Source organism: Esox lucius, chromosome 24 (assembly GCF_011004845.1).
Source record: "Esox lucius isolate fEsoLuc1 chromosome 24, fEsoLuc1.pri, whole genome shotgun sequence".
Classification (NCBI taxonomy): domain Eukaryota; kingdom Metazoa; phylum Chordata; class Actinopteri; order Esociformes; family Esocidae; genus Esox; species Esox lucius.
In genome coordinates this window covers 8,806,181-8,826,961 of record NC_047592.1, presented here as the reverse complement: position 1 = coordinate 8,826,961, position 20,781 = coordinate 8,806,181, and the positions used below count along the sequence as shown (strand labels likewise).

The following is a 20,781-nucleotide window of genomic DNA, read 5'->3' as shown; positions in this document are numbered from 1 at the left end:
AGCAATTGCTAGCGAGTCTGCCAAAGCTATTTCATTTCATGGCATAAGAAAAAAATAAAAAAAATTCATGGCAAAACAACGTACTTTTGTATTTCATTCGTGAATGACGTTGATAAAATAACTATCAATAAAGGTGACTATAACTAACTTTTTAGTTGATAAGATGAGAGAATCATCTACCAGAAATAATTAATAAATGTTGTTGCTCTCAACAGTTTCGAACTCTCCACATGAGAGGCATTGACTTTAACCACTACTCCATGGCATTACACATTTCAGCAGTCCCTAGACTCCATAGAGGATTGTGTTAAACTGACTTATGTTTCTTATTAAGTTTTCCTCCACCATAGCGTTGATGAACTGTGGCTTGTGCCACTGGCCGTTTTAACAGCTTATTAGCCAGTAATAGACTTACTAGTATCTACTAACTTCTTAAGAATAATCATAAGAATTTAGCAATTGCTGGCGAGACTGAAGATGAACTTTTCCATGCCAGAAACAGTCACAATATAACCGTATACAGTTTTAGTTAAGGCTTACTATAACGTAACTACTGTATATTGTAGCCAGCAAATGTGTTTGTCTATCCTGACCCAAAACACATGCACGGATGCGGACTTCGAAAATCCACCAGAAACAGACGCAATATAACCGTAAACTGTTTTCTTTCAGGCTTACGATAATGTAGTCACTGGAGGTTTTAATCAGCAACGTTTTCATCTATACTGAACAATTTATAATGCGTACTTGGCTTCGCCTGCGAGGAGATATGAACTCGGGACCTATACTTTGCAGGTCCACTTCTCTAACCACTATGCTATTTAACAAGGTATACTCAGTCAGTCAGTCTGTAAGTCAGTCAGTCAATCAGTCATTCGCTCTTCTTGGCCGGCTCTGCTTACGCTGTCCAGCAAAAATGGTACAGGAATAATCAGGTGAAGCACCAGGAGTCTGCAGAACACTATAACGCATGCAGACACACACACATACACACTAAAAACACACACTAAAACACACACACTCACTAAAACACAAACACACTAAAACACACACACACACTAAAACACACACACACACTAAAACACAAACACACTAAAACACAAACACATGCTAAAACACACACACATGCTAAAACACACACACACACACACTACCACACACGCACACTAAAACACATACACACACTAAAACACACACACACACTACAACACACACACACACTACAACACACACACACTAAAACACACACACACAGACACACACCAAGTTAATCCCATTCAAATTACTGTCTTCACACACACACACACACACATACACTAGCTAACACAAAAGTAGGGCTGCACAAACAGACACATTTTAAGTTTTACTGTCCTTGTGGAGACAGTTCTAGCTTTTTTTTACAAACCTGAGACCTAAATAGAAAATAGTCTCTCCTCACGGGGACTGCCGAAATGTCCTCCAAAAGGTTACATTCTCTACGTTTTACTGTCCTCGCGTGGATTTCCTGGTGTAGTTGAACAAGGACACACACAAACACGAGGAAGCGTTGAAGTCAACCATGAAATAAAAATGAGAAACACCAGCACTTTCTTGTCCGTGCTGCCCGTGGGACAGTGTGCAGGAGTGCTGTGGAGTGGAGACCCCCGCCCAGGTCCCGCGTCCTGGGGTGGCAGAGCAGGATGGAGGCATGAAGCGTTCCACAGCTTCACCACCTGAACTCTGTGGTGCTCTGCTGAGGCACTGTCACGGGGATTTGGCTGACAAAGCCTTTGATCCCACAATATCTACCACACAGTGCATGATGAGGCTCTTTTACCAGGCCAGTGGGATGTTCCCCTTGTTCCCCGGTCTTGTTTCTTTCAGTTCTTCCTCTCTCTCTGCTTCTCTCCCCATTTCTCTCCGCCTCTAACCCCCCCCCCCACCCCCTCTGGCTCTCTGTCCCCCTTTCTCTCTGCTTCTCTATCTCCCTCTTTCCATCCTTCTATCTCTTCATCTAAGTCTCTCTATACCCCAACCTCCACATCAACCTCTCCCTCTCTCCGACCGACCCACTCAATCACCCAATCTTCCTCTTCTCATCCCTCCCCGTTCTCTCACTCTCTCCGTCTCCCTCCTCACCCCTCGTCTCCAACCCTCTACTCCTCCCTCCCCCCCACTTCGCTCTTTCCCTCCTGGCACTGTCATGCCTACCTTGGCCCGAACCATACCCAGCTCTGCCACCAATCTGCCTTCCCAAGGGCTCTGTAGTCGTCTCGCCAGCCACGCTGATCGTCCATTAGCCCTGCTAGCCCGCATGCTGCTAGCTTGTCCAACCTGATATGTTTTGAAGGGCCGATGCTCATTGATGTTCTACACAAGCCTCAGGAATGAAATAGTCTCCTGTTATGTTTGGTTCTTTTTTTTTCTTCTTCAAGAGGTTTTGAATACAGTTGGTCATCTTGAAATTGTATTGATGCCAGTGAATGTAAAACAGACAAGCCTGTCAGAGCTCATAAGCCTGGAGCAACCGACACACACACACACACACACACACACTTTCTCTTACTCGCTTTAGTCACACACACACCCACACACACTTTCACTTATTCGCTCACACTCGCACTTTCTTTTACTCGCTCACACACATACACACACACACTCTCTTACTTGCTTTCACACACACACACACACACACACACAATTTCTCTTATCCGCTCACACACACACACACACTTTCTCTTACTTGCTCACACACACACACACACACTTGTTTTCCCAACCTTGTCAGAACCAGAAAAATAATTTCCTTTTTTCTCCTAATCCTAACCCTAATCCTAACCTTAATCCTAACCTTAATCCTAACCTTAACATTACCCAATCGTTAACCTTAATAATGTAAGCTTTATACATAAACCTAACATAACCCTAATGCTTATCCTGAACACCCAAACCTAATCCATGCATACAACCTAAAACTAATCCCAATATTAACACTATAAATTACCCAACCGCAATACAAACTCTTAGTTTCATCAGAAAGAGCATTTTCCGTTGCGGGGGCCCGGCTGAAAAGCTTGGGAAACCTCACCGGGAACCGAATGATGGGGTTATACTATCAATTGGGTTTTACTATCTACATTGGAGCCAGTTAGCAGGTCGATCACAAATGGAAGACGGCAGCAGGGAGTTGTACAAGGGCATTTCGTAGAGGAAAATGGGTTTTCAGTGTTACCAGCACGCAATAAAGAAATGACTTCCAGCTGAGACGGATGGCCTCCCAGTCATCAATAATGCAGAAACACTAGACATTTGAGTCATCAATAATATAAAAACACTACACGGCCTGCCATCAATAATAGAAGGACTGTACACATCGCAGAAGTCATCCACTGGATATACGTATTGCCGATATTATGACAGCGAACCTTGCGACGCGCTTGGGTCGACAAGAACACATTTACAGAATGACCTGTAGGAATGATTTGAAACGGGACACCGATTGTGGCAGACACAGGTTGGCACGGCGATACGCTGGCAGAAGCGCAGAGAGACGAGGAGGACATGGCGGTGAGGGGAAAAAGAGCTGGGAGGAAAAGGAGGTGAACCGAGGTGTGAGGTGAGGAGGAGGTAAACAGAATTTGGAGGAACACAAGAGGGAGGAGAGAAGACGATAAACAACTGAAGAGAGGAGAGATGAACAGAGAAGGGAGGAGGTCAAATGTGAACGGGGGGGGGGGTGAAGGGGGACGGCCTCTCCGGGTGTCAGCGGTTCTCCCCTGGTGCTATCTGGGTAATAGTATCAGCACCACCAGCAGGGCCCTGGCCCTGTCTGTCTCTCCCACCCCCCAGCCCAAGGGCCTGCCGCACCAGCACCTACCCCAGCTGCATGCACCGATAGCAGGCAAGAGGACACGGCCGGAGGGGGTAGGATAGCAATGCTGGAGATATGGGGCCTTGTGCTAGGACACACAAGGACAAAGAGGGTGGGTGGGTGGAGTGGTGGGCATATGGCTGTCAGATCTGGGGGGTTTCTGAGCAAACATTCCATGTGATTGAGAGGCCGCACGCACACCCAAACACACACACACACACAAACACTAAGGCACACACACACAGACATGAAGAGTGCGCACACATAAAGCGGGGGAGAGAATAGGCTATGTCTGTCTGTCTTCTCCCTTCTCTCTACTCCTCACTCCGTCGGTCAGTCTGTCCGCCTTGCCTCGGCCCCCTCCCTCCCTCTGTCTGTCTGTCTGTCTCGCCTCTTTCCCCGGTCTCTCTCTCCCCTAGTGTGTTCCGTTTAACTTCACAGTATGAGCTACCCCCGCTCCCTCTGAACATCAAAATCCTCAGCTAACCTCGTCTCCGTGAATCAAAGAGGGAACGTCTGATCCAGACGCCACTAAACCCGTGACAGGCCAATATTTACACGGGCACAGGCAACATCTGAGAGAAGCCTCTGAAGAATCTGGGAGGAAAATCCAAATCCGCACATTTCCACCCACTGCAAACTCAATGCTTCAGAAATCACTGTCTGGGAAGATATGTGCGTTGGCTTGGTGGGCAATTTATTATCATAAAGAGATATGGAAATGTACTGTATAATGAAAAGATGGTATACCGTTCCACTGTGTATAGTTGTTGCATGGGGGGGAGGAATTGAACCAGTGTTTGTCCACAGGCAGAGGAAACATTTATCATAGTATTAAACAAACACACCAGAATACAAAACAGAAAGATACACTCATTAAAGGGCTAAAATTGAGAATTTATTCTCCACGTGGAAGCCAGGCACATTTCACATTCAAACTAGCTTTTCCGAAAATCATCGAGGTAAAGTTAGTTTTTAAACCGACATAGGCTGCATATTTGGTTTCTTTCTTCAATCAGTACAATATACACACCAACACACACTCATTAACATAGTACAATACTCTGTACTGTGTTAATAGACACAAACACACACTCATTAACACAGTAAAATACTCTGTACTGTGTTAATACACACCAACACACACTCATTAACACAGTACAATACTCTGTACTGTGTTAATAGACACAAACACACATTCATTAAACGTGACATTGATTTCGCAGGCGCACTGAATAGATTAAACGAGTCCGACGCTGAAATCGCTTCGTCTGATCTTGTTTGTGGAACCCAATGACATCAAACAGGCAGACAACAGATGTAGCTACCAGGCAGAGGTCACTTAGCTGTTGTATGACCTATGACCCTTGCCCCCTTCAGAACAAGTGTTAGAGGGAAAAGGCCTCTTACATCAAAATGGTCAAAAATGTTAGCATATTGTATGCACTGTCAGATTCCCTTGAAAATTCAAACAGTGATAATGAAGTAATTCTACAAAAACATGTAGATTTAAGGCGATAAGAACGAGTCCATTACGCCTGTAGATAATTGATTTAATTATGCTCCCCCCCCCCCCCCCTCTCCATTAATTTTGGTAATTTCATTGAAAGAAATGTGCTTCACAGACATTGGCTTCAGACACTGTTGCATCTCAAAGAACTTGAAATCTTTTTAATAACCAGGGTATGAGACACACCAATATATAAACCCTTGGTTTGTAGGAAAAAAACCACAACCTAAGAGATCATCTACAACCTAAGACTTCATCTGTCCCAATCTGATCCCTTTGAAGAGCCCTTTTCTGGCTCCATATAGAATCCCTTCCGGAATATTCCACACAGTTTCCATTTAAACAGACTGGTGTTTTGCAAGGGGATGTTGTGAAAAGGGAGCTGGCGAGTTTAACTTCAGTGGTTGTGAGGACCATCACAGATGCAAGAGAAGTAATATCAGAATGAACGGATGCATTAACATGTTTTCAGAAAGACCCTTTTATGAAAGGTTTGCCTTTGCATTGACAGTGTCAGCGAGCTTGTTTCTCTCTTTGCTGTGTGTGTGTGTGTGTGTGTGTGTGTTTGTGTGTACAAAACGTGCGCTTGTGTTCATTTCAGACACTCGGAAACCAACTGACCTGGCTTTTTAAACACTCCAGACATACCAGAGTGTGGTGATTTTTTTTCCTGTGGACAGCCAGTGAGAGAGAGAGGGTCTGTAAAATATGTAAGACTGCAGGGAAAAGCAGGGCGACAGTGACAGCTATTTTATCCAGGTCACTCTCACACTAGACAGTCAGAGACACACAGACAAACACACACACATTCAAAAACAAACATCAAGTCACACACACTGCCACACACACACAGTCTCACACACCCACACAGTGAAACGTAAACACAGTCCAAAAATGTGTGTGTGTGTGTGTGTGTGTGTGTGTGTGTAGATATGATGTGCATGTATAATGCTATACAGATGAGCACACAGACAGGAGAGAACAGTCTGGCCTCTTTAAAGCCCAAAACAGGAGAACACATTCAAAGGGATTTTAAAATCTTTCCCATTCCTCGTCCTTTAGGAGGAACCCTTTATAACTTACACAGCGGATCAACTCAAATCATCCCAAACCTAATCTTCTAAGAAGTCAGCTTCCATCAAATGAATAGCGTAAGCGTGGCCACATGAGCAGTGGGGACCTTCTACTTTCCTTCCAGATTGAGAAACAACTGATTCCGGGTCTCCGTTTGAGACAGCATGAAACATTTACAGCCACTTCATGCATTATTTCATGTGGGATGGGGGGCTCCTACGGCCTGTCGACTGGGGCAGGTTAATAATAAAGTTGATCCTTCTCCTCCACAATTCTCCAATGGCTCCTTGAGAAGATTGAGCACCAGGAAGACTGACCGCCAGAAAAGACTGATACACAGTGACAAAGAAGGACAGGATCAGCCGCAGCGCTCAATAGGCATCTCTGGCTGGATGTTGGAAAATAGAATGGAGGGGACATAGAGAGGGTGCCCATACATCTAAGCAACTGCAGAGACACACACACACAAACACACGCACACACATCCACACTCAGAGACACATAAACACACACACACACACACACACACTGGCATGGCCCTTGCTTCCAGGCATATACATGTGTTCAAACACAGGAAAACCCTTTTGTTTCCAGGTTGTCAAGATACAACCCTGCAGGAAAGTGCTCTACTCAAAAAGCAACTGTGTCCAGGCTTCAGACCCTCAGGACGGTTGGAATTCTAACGTGGGGTTCAAGGGTCATTAGCTTACAGAGTAACCTGCATTTCAGAACACCAATTGTTCTCGGTAGATGTGTTTGCCAAGTTGGCCGACACCCAAGGTCTCTGTATATATCGACAAATGCTTCTCCAGTGGAGAAAAACTACCTTAGGCTTGGGAAAAAAGTTGTTTATTACGGGTGAGTGTGTGTGTGTGCGTGTGTGTTTGAATGTGTGGGTGTGGGTGACCAAATAAAGGTGCAAGGGGTTAGGCTGTGTGGGTGTCAGAATATCAGTTGGCAGGTTGGCCTGTGTCTTACAACCAAATCTCCAAAAAGCTGTTCGATCACCAAACCACCAGTACACAATTGTATTTGTATGTATCTAGCTCAGTCACTGGTGTGTGACGGGGTCTATAACTCTGTGATTTAGTGACCCCCACATCACAAGTCCTTATAGGAGACATAAACAACAGCTGTTAAGAGGCAAACTGCTGTCTGATTACGACCGTGCAGGCAAGGTTAGCCAGGCTTATTCTGGAGCAATCTAGCGTAAGACTGTGTAGCTGAAGAACTCGGTGCAATCAGCACATTATAAAACAAACATCAATGATGAGAATCTTCATTACCTTACATGGGAATTACTGTATCTAATATTATATTATATATGCGATAACATAAAAATACTATACCATATTGAATAAGGTCATTAGGTCGCAGCAGCTCTGACTGACCTTCTACCCAGAAGCCCCTGCCCTTATATGTCGGGTTTCTTTGTTTTTCTTTCGCTCAGTTTCATTCTCCCCATATACCTCTCTCTCTTTCTGCCTCTTGAATGCCATGGGATTTCAGACTGTATACCATGGGAGTGAAGTGTTTTTTAAATGATATTAGTACCTAGTCTATAAGCTAACAGGCATGAGGCACCATAGGAATAAAGTGTTACAAAAGGCTAACCTACCAACCACACAAGTGCACAAACACAGGGGAAAATCAGTACTGTATATAGCATTGATATGTTTTATTGCAGAGAAATCCGTTTGACATTTGACATCCTAACGTGGAGAGTGATGAAAATGACATTTTCCATCAGTTCTCACAAGACAGCCAATACGCTGTCAAATCCCCCAATAGACTAATCTGATCAGTTGTTTTCAGCAACACGTTTTGATGTCAAGTGTAATATTGGCAGATACACAGGCCACTATTTTTATTTGCAGGGTTTTGTAGGGTCATTTCCTAACGAGAAAGTACACTTTCCTACACCAGGCACTCTAAAAACAGCACATTCCCGTGATTCTGGCAGCCAAGATTTGTTAGCCATAGTTGGGTAATCCACTTGGTTATGTGGAAAAGTAAAAACACTAAAATCGTAATATCAATGAAAATGTTTCTACCGGTAAATGTGCGCTCTAGTTTTGCTTGTTGGCAATCGTGGTTTAAGCATAATAAAGCCTCCCTTCTGTACATTATCTAGGAAACATAACATTTTCAAAGGAGTTAATGCGTCGTTCCTTTCAAAGGTAATGTTGAAAACGACTGCATTCATCCCTTACATACAGTGGGGAGAACAAGTATTTGATACACTGTAAATGTTGCAGGTTTTCCCACTTACAAAGCATGTAGAAGTCCGTCATTTTTATCATAGGTACACTTCAACTGTGAGTGACGGAATCTAAAACAAAAATCCAGAAAACCCCATTGTATGATTTTTAAGTAATTCATTTGCATTTTATTGCACAATGTGATTTTCTGGATTTCTTTTCTGGATTTCCGTCTCTCACAGTTGAAGTGTACCTATGATAAAAATGACAGACCTCTACATGCTTTGTAAGTAGGAAAACCTGCAAAATCGGCAGTGTATCAAATACTTGTTCTCCCCACTGTACCACAACCCTTTTGGGCCGTAGTTATTAAGAATTAAAAAAAAAATACGGCCTCAGTGCTTTTTGTCTCACTTCCTTTTATTGGTAAAATCTATGTTTCCACTTTGTTTCTGTGGTAACAGGTAGTCCATATGAGAGGACTAGTTCAACCACATGTTGTTGTTGTTGAGGCGGCTTCTGTTGAAATGGGGGTACATTTACAAACTGACAACTTCAAAGCATACCTATAAAGCTTGAGGCCATTTCTGAGAAGGCAATTGAACAGTACTCAAAAAGCACTTTCCCTTCACTTACTGTCTCACAGTTCCAAACACATCAAACCAGCTCAGAACAACTTTACCAGAGCAGGGGGTGAGAGGATAAGTGCAACGGACTTGAAAACAACTCGACCAATCAGCAAGCTGAAGTTAAAAAAATAAAAATAAAATCGCACTCAAATAGTTCCACTCCCTGATAAGTTTCCATGTTGATTTGGAGATCTTTCCTCTTCTTACCTGTTAAATTACAATAGTGTAAACACCCCTTTTTTTATTAGCTGGTTATCTGATGCCCAAGTCAATACATTTTATTCCGTTTGCCAGACCTCTTCGTAGTTATCCTATGAATTCGTCCATTTGATTACAGAGGCCTACAACGTTATTTAACGCATTTATTTAATATTATTTATTCACATTTATTAAAAAGCACAATATTTTCTTTGTCATTCTGGAAACATATCCTAGTGAGGACGAATTATTTGCTATAGTAACCTTAATGCGGACGTTCTATTTTTGTAAACAAGAGGGTGAATTTGTAAAAAGCTGGGATCAAGGGTCTCGTTCAGGTCTGCGCCAGCAGCGCCCTCTCCAGGTCCACACAAACAGCGTAAAAGATCTGTTGACTTATGCGTTCATGTATTTATGAGTAAGCAGCATTTGCGTGACCCAGGTCTGAGACCCAGATCTTAATAGATTGCGCTGGTTCTGTGATTATGGCAAAAACCAAAACTTTTATCCTTGTGTATTTCACATCAGCAAAGTAAATAGTTCACACAGAGCACTGGGAACATGTTCAGGTGTCACAATTCAAAACGGTGAACATCTCAGCTGAGGGACGCAAAGAGACGGCAAGGCTCTTCTTGTGTTACTTAAACACTAGGGTAAAAACAACGGAGTTACAAGAGCAATTACAGCAGATAAACGCTAGCAAGATAATGACACTGGACGGATGAGAACAACTGCAAATCCTTCAAGTCAAACAAGTACTGTAAGTCGACCTGGTAAGTATGATGCAGGGTAATACTCAAGGCCTCCCTGACAACATACGAAAATCATAGGTGAAAAAGACGTCAAAGGCAAGTCTCCATAATAATATGTGTAACAGCGAAAAGGAAATAGGTTCAAATACATTATAGCAGGGCCAGCTCTAGCATTCTGAGGGCCCTAAGCAAAATTCACTGTTGTTAATTCCTCTAATTCAACACATTTTGCCTTCGGATGGAGGAAACATTTCCAAGCTAATTCGGGGCAGTTCTACAAAAGTATTTTTGTTTTACAACTGTACAGATTTCCATGACTTATGTTAACAGGCTACATATTATGATTTACATAATCCATGAGGACCCCGGAAGGTCAAGATTTCAGGGCACCCACATTCGCTGCAAGTTAACACGAACCAACCCACTAAGAAAAAAAAAAGTACACACCAAACTCTCAGCTAACTAAGATGACTGACATGAAAACAGAACAACTGGCGAGGCGCAGAGGGTCAGGGGGCCCCTAGCATCCAGCGGCCCAAAGCGACCAATTAAGTGGCTTACGCCTGAAGCCAGTCCTGCTTCAGGCATAAGATCTTCATAAGAAAATGTCTGTGAATAAACGGGAGGCTAAATTAACACGTCTGGTTTTATCCATATCCATGACTTCCAATGAGTTCTCAAAAGTCCCCACTGATCACTTTGGGCCGTCCCCCTCTGCCAACCCTCTCGTCAGTTACTCCACGCACCACTGCTCTCCCTTTTCAGTGCTCCCTCGACCACCCCCCCTCCCCCACCTGTCCACTCTTCACTCCTCCCCCCTTATCCTGTCCCACCTAATCCTTCATCTCCTCCGCCTCTCCGTGCATGAGTCTATCTAATTCACACTTTGGCTGTAAGAGACCAGGGAGATTACCCAGTGGCACAGGTAAGCCACAGACGTTCCAACTCCCCTCTTCAAATGAGTGTGCAACCTTACTGTCCCACCAGAGGGAGAGAGTAAGGACGGGTGAGAAGATTAACATTCCAAACAGCCATTTTATTACCAGAGCCGGATCTATGAATATTGCATTACCTCACACTGCTCTGTAAAGACAAGGGGGAAGAGAACATGAAGCTAACAAAATATTCATGTTCATTACCTTAATGTGACCGAAAGTGGGGAATGAGGTACTAATGCATTCTGGGTAGTGGGAGTCAGACAAGTAGAAGTGTAACTCACTGTCCTTATTTGTATTTAGACAGGGAACACCTCTGGTCTGAAGTGTGGATTGAGTACAGTCCAAATGCCTGAATATGTAGTAGGAAGCCTTAATTGTATACAACAAATGTACTGTCTTTTTTAAAGTAACAGAACTAGCACCAAACGGACTTTAGCCTTCACTCCTTCGGGAGAAAGTGTCTGTTCAACGCTGCAACACAGTAACTATTGAACGCGATGGCCCAACGGCTACCATTTTGACAGGTTCTTAATGACAGCCCATGTATTGGTAAGGATTTAGCTTGTACTAACGTTTGACCATGTGTCCCGACCAACTCTGGTGAAATGTCACACGAGTCCCAGGTGTTACTGCTCCACATCACTCTCGTAGAGGGCGGCGGGAATGAGAGGGTTTGACGTGAACAAGCAATCCGGCATTACCTCCACCTTGCCCTCGGAGAAAGCCTGGAGACTGTTCACTCGTACCTGTCGAATAGCCAAAGAGTGCATAGGATGTAGGTCTTCAGGGGACATTTGGGCCTGGCTATGCCCCTAGCCATATCTGCGCTGGTCAGGGGGGCCATAGTCGGGGACCCGGCAGAGGAGAGGCCTCTAGGAATCTCTGCACAGTTGTTTTTTTGTGTTCCCCAGTTCGTTGCCTCTAACTGGGGATCCTATTTAGTTGGGGCTTTGGCCACACCCGGTGGGGATTATTGTTTGTGCCATGTGCCTCGGCTTTGGGTTGCTTCTTGGTTTTGCCGCGTCAGAGGAATGTATTTGAACTACAACTCAGCGCCGGTGTCCTGCCTCACGCACTGTGACGATGACTGGCTTGATTAAGGCTCAAGAAAGACATGTTTCGTTGGGTTTTTCAATTAGAGCAAAATCTATTCTCATAAATACCATCTTCTAGTGCAGTGTTTCCCAAATCCTGGTCCTCGGGACCCAAAGGGCTGCACGTTTTTGTTTTTGCCCTAGCACTCACGCACCTGAAGACTTGATGATAGGTTGATTATGTCAATCAAGTGTGAAAGTGGTAGGGCAACATTTGATACAGGTGTGTGAGTGCCAGGGCAAAAACAAAAACGTGCACCCCTTTGGGTCAGAGGACCAGGACTGGAAAACACTGTCCTAGTGGGTTAATAAATAAAAATATAATCACAAATCTACTAATGCACTGATAACAGAATATTAAAATCACAGTACATCACCCTTGACTACACCCTTACATTTTTTCATAAACTAAACTTAGTAAGCATTCAGTTGTGAGCAACAGAACTGCTGTTTATTGGTTACTGCTCAGTATTTACAGTGAAAACAGAATGCCACCTAATGAGGGATCGTTCCCTCACGGAACTGCATCACCGAAAGAGAGACAGAGAGTGACAGAGGCAAAGAGAGAGAGAAAAAGAGAGTGGGTGAAAAGAGTAGATAGAGATAAGGCAGAGTGAGAGTGAAAAGAAAGACCAAGAGAGAAAAGAGAAACCCAGAAACCATCTACAGCAGCGAAGCCTGTCATCCCTGCGCCTTCCTGAGCCTCCCCAGGCGGACAGATGATCGGGCGGATGAGAAGGGGGTGGGTTAGGGCGATGTCAGGGGTGTAACCTGAGCTCCGGCCTACTCTGAAACCCCACAAGGAGGAGACGTGGATATGAGGGATCTGAGGGGGGGACTCAGACACGGGTTAGAGCTCAGCTCCCATCCTCTCACCAACCTCTCTGGGAGGCTCATCTCCCTGCCTGCATGGGTAATGTGCAGCGGATGATCTTACTGGCTCCCCCCAGGGTGAAAATCTAGCTGGTCTGATCAGGAGGTGGAGAGGAGCGGAATACAGTGGTCTCGGGTTAAAATGGAAAAACAACACAATGCATACCACTGTATTGCTGAAAGTGTGCTTCTGATTGGCTAAACCTGCGTTGTAGAATCAGCATTAAAACCCAAGCCACAACAATCTGACGAGATAGTATTCTGCTGATAATTGGCCAGCGTGAATCAAAAATGTATAAATTTTCCCACTTGAAAGACAATATTAGGCTATCCTTAAGCTGAAATAACCTTTTCTAGAACAGCTTCCGTACTTCCATCCTTTGCGGCCAATTTTACCTGTGAATCTGAATCTTGCATTATGAAAACAGACACACTGGTATAATAATTGCGTAGCCAACATTCAATAGTAAAACATGTCAAGTAGCCCAAATGTTTCAGTGAATAAAGACAGCAACCTTTCCTGGCAGTAGTGCAGCTGGTATCTGGCCACTACAGCCAAATGTGCCCGAGTGGACTCAACAAGTGCACTTAAACGCACCCACAAACCCTCCATCCGCATCTGAGATCTGGTGAGACACTTCCCCTCTGAAACACTGCACCCCGAAAAACACTGCACCCCGAAAAACACTACATCTGAAGCAAGAACACATTTACACTTCAGCAAGAAAAGACAGAAGAATACTTACAACATTCTCATCTCCCTCCCTCTCTCTCCCTTCCAGTCTCTCTCCCTTCCGGTCTCTCTCCCTCCCTGTCTCTCCCATCCGGTCTCTCTCCCATCCGGTCTCTCTCCCATCCGGTCTCTCTCCCATCCGGTCTCTCTCCCATCCTCTGTTTCACTGCCCCAGCCTCACCTCTGCTTGAGCCCATGTCGCTGTGAAACCCCAGTCGGATCCATTACACTCTCACTTATTGATGTTGGCCTGCTTCACCCCTACATACCCCAGCCTGGAAAAGGCAGGTTTGTGAGTGTGTGTCCGGCGGTTTTAGTGACTGTGCAGAGAACGTTGAAGCAAAATGAGGAAACTACGCTGTGTGTATTGCACAAGATGTGTGTTCTGCACTAGATGTGTGTACTGCACTAGATGTATGGACTGCACTAGATGTGTGTACTGCACTAGATGTGTGTACTGCACTAGCTGTATGTACTGCACTAGATGTGTGTACTGCAATAGATGTGTGTACTGCAATAGATGTATGTACTGCACTAGATGTATGTACTGCACTAGATGTATGTACTGCACTAGATGTGTGTACTGCACTAGATGTGTGTACTGCAATAGATGTGTGCACTGCACTAGATGTGTGTACTGCACTAGATGTGTGTACTGCACTAGATGTATGTACTGCACTAGATGTATGTACTGCACTAGATGTGTGTACTGTAATAGATGTGTGTACTGCACTAGATGTATGTACTGCACTAGATGTATGTACTGCAGTAGATGTATGTACTGCACTAGATGTGTGTACTGCACTAGATGTGTGTACTGCACCAGATGTATGTACTGCACTAGATGTGTGTACTGTACTAGATGTGTGAACTGTAGATGTGTGAACTGTAGATGTGTGAATTGTAGATGTGTGTACTTTAGATGTGTGAACTGTAGATGTGTGTACTGTAGATGTGTGAACTGTAAATGTGTGTTCTGTAGATGTGTGATTTGTAGATGTGTGTTCTGTAGATGTGTGAACTGTAGATGAGGGTGATTTGGAAGTGGTGGGGCTAGAGGTCGTTAGACACTCTGTCTCGGTGCTGAAGTGGGGATGACCGACTGACCCTTTCTCTCTTCGGCCGTCTGCCTCAGCATTCAACCAATACCTCCCTTCCCTTTCATACAAGAGAGTGCTTCACCCATCCATCTCCATTGTCTATTAAAAGCAACACTAGCTAACTAACTACACAGGCTCCAGTGTGCCTTCTCAACCTCAGCCACATGCAAGACTGAATCTCCACTCCGGCCACTATTGATCCCATTTAGTCACGAATAACACACAAATAAAACAAATACATATTAAAAACATGCTTTTACACTCTTAGCCAAGTCACCACATCCCTACGGTGGACTTTCTAAAAATAGGTTGCCACAGACGGTTTTTGTCAAAACCCTCACGCGGAAAGAGCTCAAAGCCTTGTGTTTTTCCACCCTCCTGTGTCTCCTTGGTGTAGCTTTTCAACCCCACACTGACTACAACTGAAAGTGTTGCAATAACAATGATGGAATCAATCAATCCAGGCTCTGGACTTTGAACGGTTGGCATTTTGCTCCACACCCGGGCCCTAGGTGAGGTCCAGGGTTTGATATACTCTGGCCGATACACCACCTCAGGCTAAGCCAACTTCAACGTCGTCCCGCCGGTAAACAGAAGCTGCGATAGAACACCAGCAGCGCTTGCTGACAGGGAGAATAGCCGATATTACTGAAGGCTTCGCTGGTTTCCGGCAGTAAAGCCCTTGGACTCCCACGACACACCAGGGAGACGGAGACACAGGCATTAACACTTGCCACCAGCTTGAGGTTAAAGCAATAGGACTGGGCTAACTGGAAACACTTAGTTTAATGTGACCAGTTGAAGGTTCCTCAAGTTTAATCTCATTCCGAGTCACACTTAAACCCAAAGGCATGGAATGGTGGACAGAACAACGCCATACCTCTTGACTGACGGACGCCAATTTGCATAAGGAATACCTTGCCTTTATTTTAAAAAATCCTCTAAATCAACTAGGGCAATCATCTTTGAGCTGAGCTAAACTTTGGGCACAGGAAAACACCCCGCCAAAGGAAGCCCGTTTGGATCTTGTTTCACACCAATCAAATCACATCAAATTAAAAACACGCGGACAGACAAAACTATAACTCCTCAGTTATGTTCCTTTCTTCGGTGGCCAACTAGGTAAACATTGCCCTAGCCTCAACAGCCACGGATTGCTTTGGACACACTGTTTTAGCTAATTCTCCACAATGACCAGTGATTTCATTACATACAACCTATTGTGCTCCGGGCCTGAAAAGGGAGTCACTGCAGTTAATTGCGGTAGGTTGATTGGAGCAGTTTGCTTTTATTGGTTGATATCTTGCCTTGTCACCCCTGAAGGTTTTAAGAATAGGTGATTCATGTTAAAATGGCGCTGGAACAGTGGAGGCAGATAGCTTTCTATTCACCTTGTGATTTTGTGACTCAAATGTATTAACTACAGTGTGTGTCCAATTGTTGTCTTCTAGACTGGACAACCGTGTATGAATACAGAGGTTTACAGAGGTTGATATGTGTATAGTCTATGAATAATGTCTCAGAGGTTAAAATATGTAAAGTTTATGGATAGTGTCTTATAGAGGATGAAATATTTATAGTCGATGAATAACGTCTTATACAGTTTGTAATATGTATAGTCTATGAATAATGTCTTATAGGGGTTATGTATAGACCATGAATAAGGCCTTATAGAGGTTATGATACATATAGTCTATGAATAACTTCTTATTGAGGCTGAAATATGTATAGACTATGAATAATGTCTCATAGAGTTTATAATATGTTTAGTCTATGAATAATGTCTCATAGAGTTTATAATATGTTTAGTCTATGAATAATGTCTCATAGAGTTTATAATATGTTTAGTCTATGAATAATGTCTTATACAGGTTGAAATATGTATAGACTATGAATAATGTCTCATAGAGTTTATAATATGTATAGACTATGAATCATGTCTCATAGAGTTTATAATATTTTTAGTCTATGAATAATGTCTCATAGAGTTTATAAAATGTATAGTCCATGAATAAGGGCTAATAGAGGTTGTAATATGTATAGTTTGGTTGTAAAATGTATAGTTTGGTTTGGGGCTGCTTCACTGCCTTATTGACTTTGAAAGGCAGAGCAATACTTGTGAGTCAGGATGTAACAGGGAGAAGGGGTTCATCTCACACACACGGAAACACACACACAAGCACACAATAGCACTCATACACATCCATTTAAACACATCTACATAAACACACAAAACAGGTGAACCTGCAGATCCCCAATTCCCAGAGACACGATGCAGTTACTGCAACAAGTAAAGGAGCATGAATGGAGGAGAAGGATGAGAAGGATCCCTAATGATCACTATACACAGGGCAGGATGTAAAGGAGCTCTAATGATCACTATACACAGGGCAGGATGTAAAGGAGCACTAATGATCACTATACACAGGGCAGGATGTAAAGGAGCTCTAATGATCACTATACACAGGGCAGGATGTAAAGGAGCACTAATGATCACTATACACAGGGCAGGATCTAAAGGAGCACTAATGATCACTATACACAGGGCAGGATGTAAAGGAGCACTAATGATCACTATACACAGGGCAGGATGTAAAGGAGCACTAATGATCACTATACACAGGGCAGGATGTAAAGGAGCACTAATGATCACTATACACAGGGCAGGATGTAAAGGAGCACTAATGATCACTATACACAGGGCAGGGTGTAAAGGAGCACTAATGATCACTATACACAGGGCAGGATGTAAAGGAGCACTAATGATCACTATACACAACTGGCATTTTTATAGAACTATTTATATAATCTTGATTCATTGTTGTTGTTTGGTTGAATTATTTATTTATTTGTCCTTAAAGTATAAAGCAATATGTATAGAAATCCCTTAAACAATAGCAAGGGCTTTACTTGGTCTAGTCTAATCCCAATGTAAGCAATGTAAGCCACTTCAAGCCTCAACACTAGCAAATAATCCAATTTATTACTTCAAAATGTCCAGTTAACTCAGAGGCAAAGAGGTACTCTGAGATGAGTCTATCCGTCATCAATTGCTCTTTTAGTAGAATTATAAAGAGTGTAATAAACTACAGTACCCAGAGCTCAACAAGTCCACCAACACAGTTTCAAGACTGAACTAAACATTGGCAAACCTCGGCAGGGGAGCGCTGACAAAGGCTAGTCGACTGGATTCAAACGGCGAGACAAACTAATGTTGTTTGAAAAAAAGTGTCCGCCTTGGCACCGAAGGGACTCGGGGAGCTCTGTGAAAAGTTCAACCGTCTCATCTCCCGTTACCATCCTTCCCTGAACACTGATCTGACAGCTGCTGCTAAAACCCAGAAACTAGGATGTAATCCTCCTTCCTTCCTTACTCCCACTCCTTCAGAACTTCCCTCCTAGTCCCTCTATCCCTGCCCAGTTGCTCCTTTGCCCCGGTAACTGCCTAGGAAACACAAAGACGAAGACAGCTGAGGGCCGGGACGCTCAAACCCGGTCCCATTTTGGGCATCAATAAGTCATGACTTGGGTTTCGTTTTCTCATCATCACAGCGCGGCTCAGACTTTGGACTGGCGACATCAGGGGAAATGTCTTACGAGTCATTCAGCGGCAGATTCCTGAAGCCTCGGGGCAGTCTGACTGTATCTCACAGAGATCGGAACCTGACTCAGCAGTGATCTCCGTACGTAGCATTTAGCTCTGGCTAGGGTAAAGGCCGAGGTCTTCAGTGGGTCTGTGGCTCACCACTGATAGCTCGCAGCCCCTTTATAAATAGACCCGCCGAACAATTCTGAAAGTACTACATGCAGTCCGAAACGAATCTAACACGTGCCACACGCCCTGCAGGCCGTCAGCTACCATTCAATCAACCGAACACTGACATTAACCCGGACTCGCCTGCCTGTAACCGGTTCAGAAAGTGGAACACACTGTCTGGTAATTCATTTGCAGCACATGATCCTGCCTGTCTGTGACATGCACACAACGAATCTGTCTGTGTGTAACTAGCAGCGGGACGAGAACTGTTTTGCGGGGCGACAGCAAAAAAAACGCCAAACGTTTCGCGGTCGACTATCCTGACTACCTTCTTGACACCGCAAAGTCGGCAGTCGGAAGATAAGAGGTTTCTGTAATCCAATCGATTCATTGATTGATAGGTTTGGCAGGCGGGCAAGTCACAGTTGCCTGCGAAAAATTGCTGATGCCAGATTAGACGTGCATTGGCTTCCATCTCCATCCTGACCATATTGATTCTTTTTGTTTGGCCTTAGATTTAAACAAAGGATAAATACACACTCCTGCTTATCTCCACGCACGCCCGCACGCACAGTCAGGCTGTGTAAAGGCCTGTGCCGTGCCGGTGGTGGCCTGTGCCGTGCCGGTCGTTACGTTTCTGTGTTCGCCGTATTTCTGTTCTAGTTCCTCTATATCTATGTTCAGTTTAGTGTCATTATTGGTTTCCCATGTGCCTTGTGTGCCCCCTTGTTATGTCCCTATTTATTTCCTCCTGCCCGAGTGTTTGTTTTCTGTCATTGTTCCCCGTCACATTTGATGTTCGTGAGTATTCACAGAAATGTACGTCTGTTTTCCGATACCTCTGCGCCACTGTTCTGCTTCCAAGAAACATAAAAGGCAGCCAGCACTGCAGAAAATAAAATATATTAAATATTAAATATTGTGAAAGGACACTTCTACTTCTCTATGGGACACCTAACTAAGTCATCAGCATCAGTATCTTAAAACATCACCTTTAATGCGTCAATAATATAAACCTCATAGCGGATGGGACCCGATGCTCCACTCCATTGCAATCTTGATGTTGATTTAATTGGCGGGCACTTGTGATTAATTATATTCTTGTCCCCGTCCATAAATGCCAGCAGCCTGATTGCCTGAGTGCTAAGTGAAGGCATGACAATTGGACTATTGACACTTAGCAAGTCTAACAAGCAAAAACCTTTGAAGGCGAAGATGTGGGACAAGAAACAAACTGGCATATCAAAACCAGCACATAAAAGAATAAAAATCAGTCAACAGAGACGCAGAATCAACACATAAGGGAACTGCCTCCTTGCCAGCCACACCAAGTGGGACCCCAACAAGCCACCACACAACCTTCTCCAACCCCCCCCCCCCACACACACACACACAACCCACATACACCACATTAGCCCCCCCCCCACTGCGCATAACCCCCTCTCCCACATACACAAACATTAGGTTGTTGCAAATCCTACAGTCGCTGGCAGATATGCAAAGCATATGCAGAGAACCGGGAATCCCGCGCTCTCTCCGAGTAGACGCGTCGTGCCAAAGACACAAATAGGGAGATTTTAATTAGCCTTCCGTCTCATCTCCCCATCTGCGTCAGGAAGCGTCTTGGCGAAACGAGCATGCGATCGGCGATGGAAGAGAGAGGCGGCGAGCATCGCTGTGTGAACGCCGTGGTGTAACCCCGTTTGGCCCATTAGCTGCTTGATAAATGTCCGTCCCCGTAACAACAGAGGAGCGGAGGGTGGCGCTGGCGACACGGACGCAGTCACACCAACGGGTCTGCTGTCGTGCCGGCCGACACGGCGTGGAAAAGCCATTGGAGAGAGCAATTGGCGGGGGGGGGGGGGGGGACAGAGAGAGACAGATGGGAAAAGGAGAGGGTGAGGACTGAGCAAGATGGGGGAAGCGAAGGAGGAGATGGTCAGCGAGAGGCGTAGGAGGCGAAGGGGAAAAGAGGGGAAGGGTGAGGAGAGGGGAGAGGAGGAAGGGGGGACAGAATAGGGGGAGGATTGTGTCAGGGCCCGTCTTCATCATCTAAAACCTTCCACAGTGGC

The 20,781-nt window shown here is 44.5% G+C and overlaps 1 protein-coding gene across 10 annotated transcripts in view; it reads right to left on the bottom strand.

The window, feature by feature from the left end:
- nrxn2b (neurexin 2b) overlaps positions 1–20,781 on the bottom strand; it is a 638,533-nt gene that overhangs the window by 593,788 nt on the left and 23,964 nt on the right. The window lies entirely within an intron of this gene.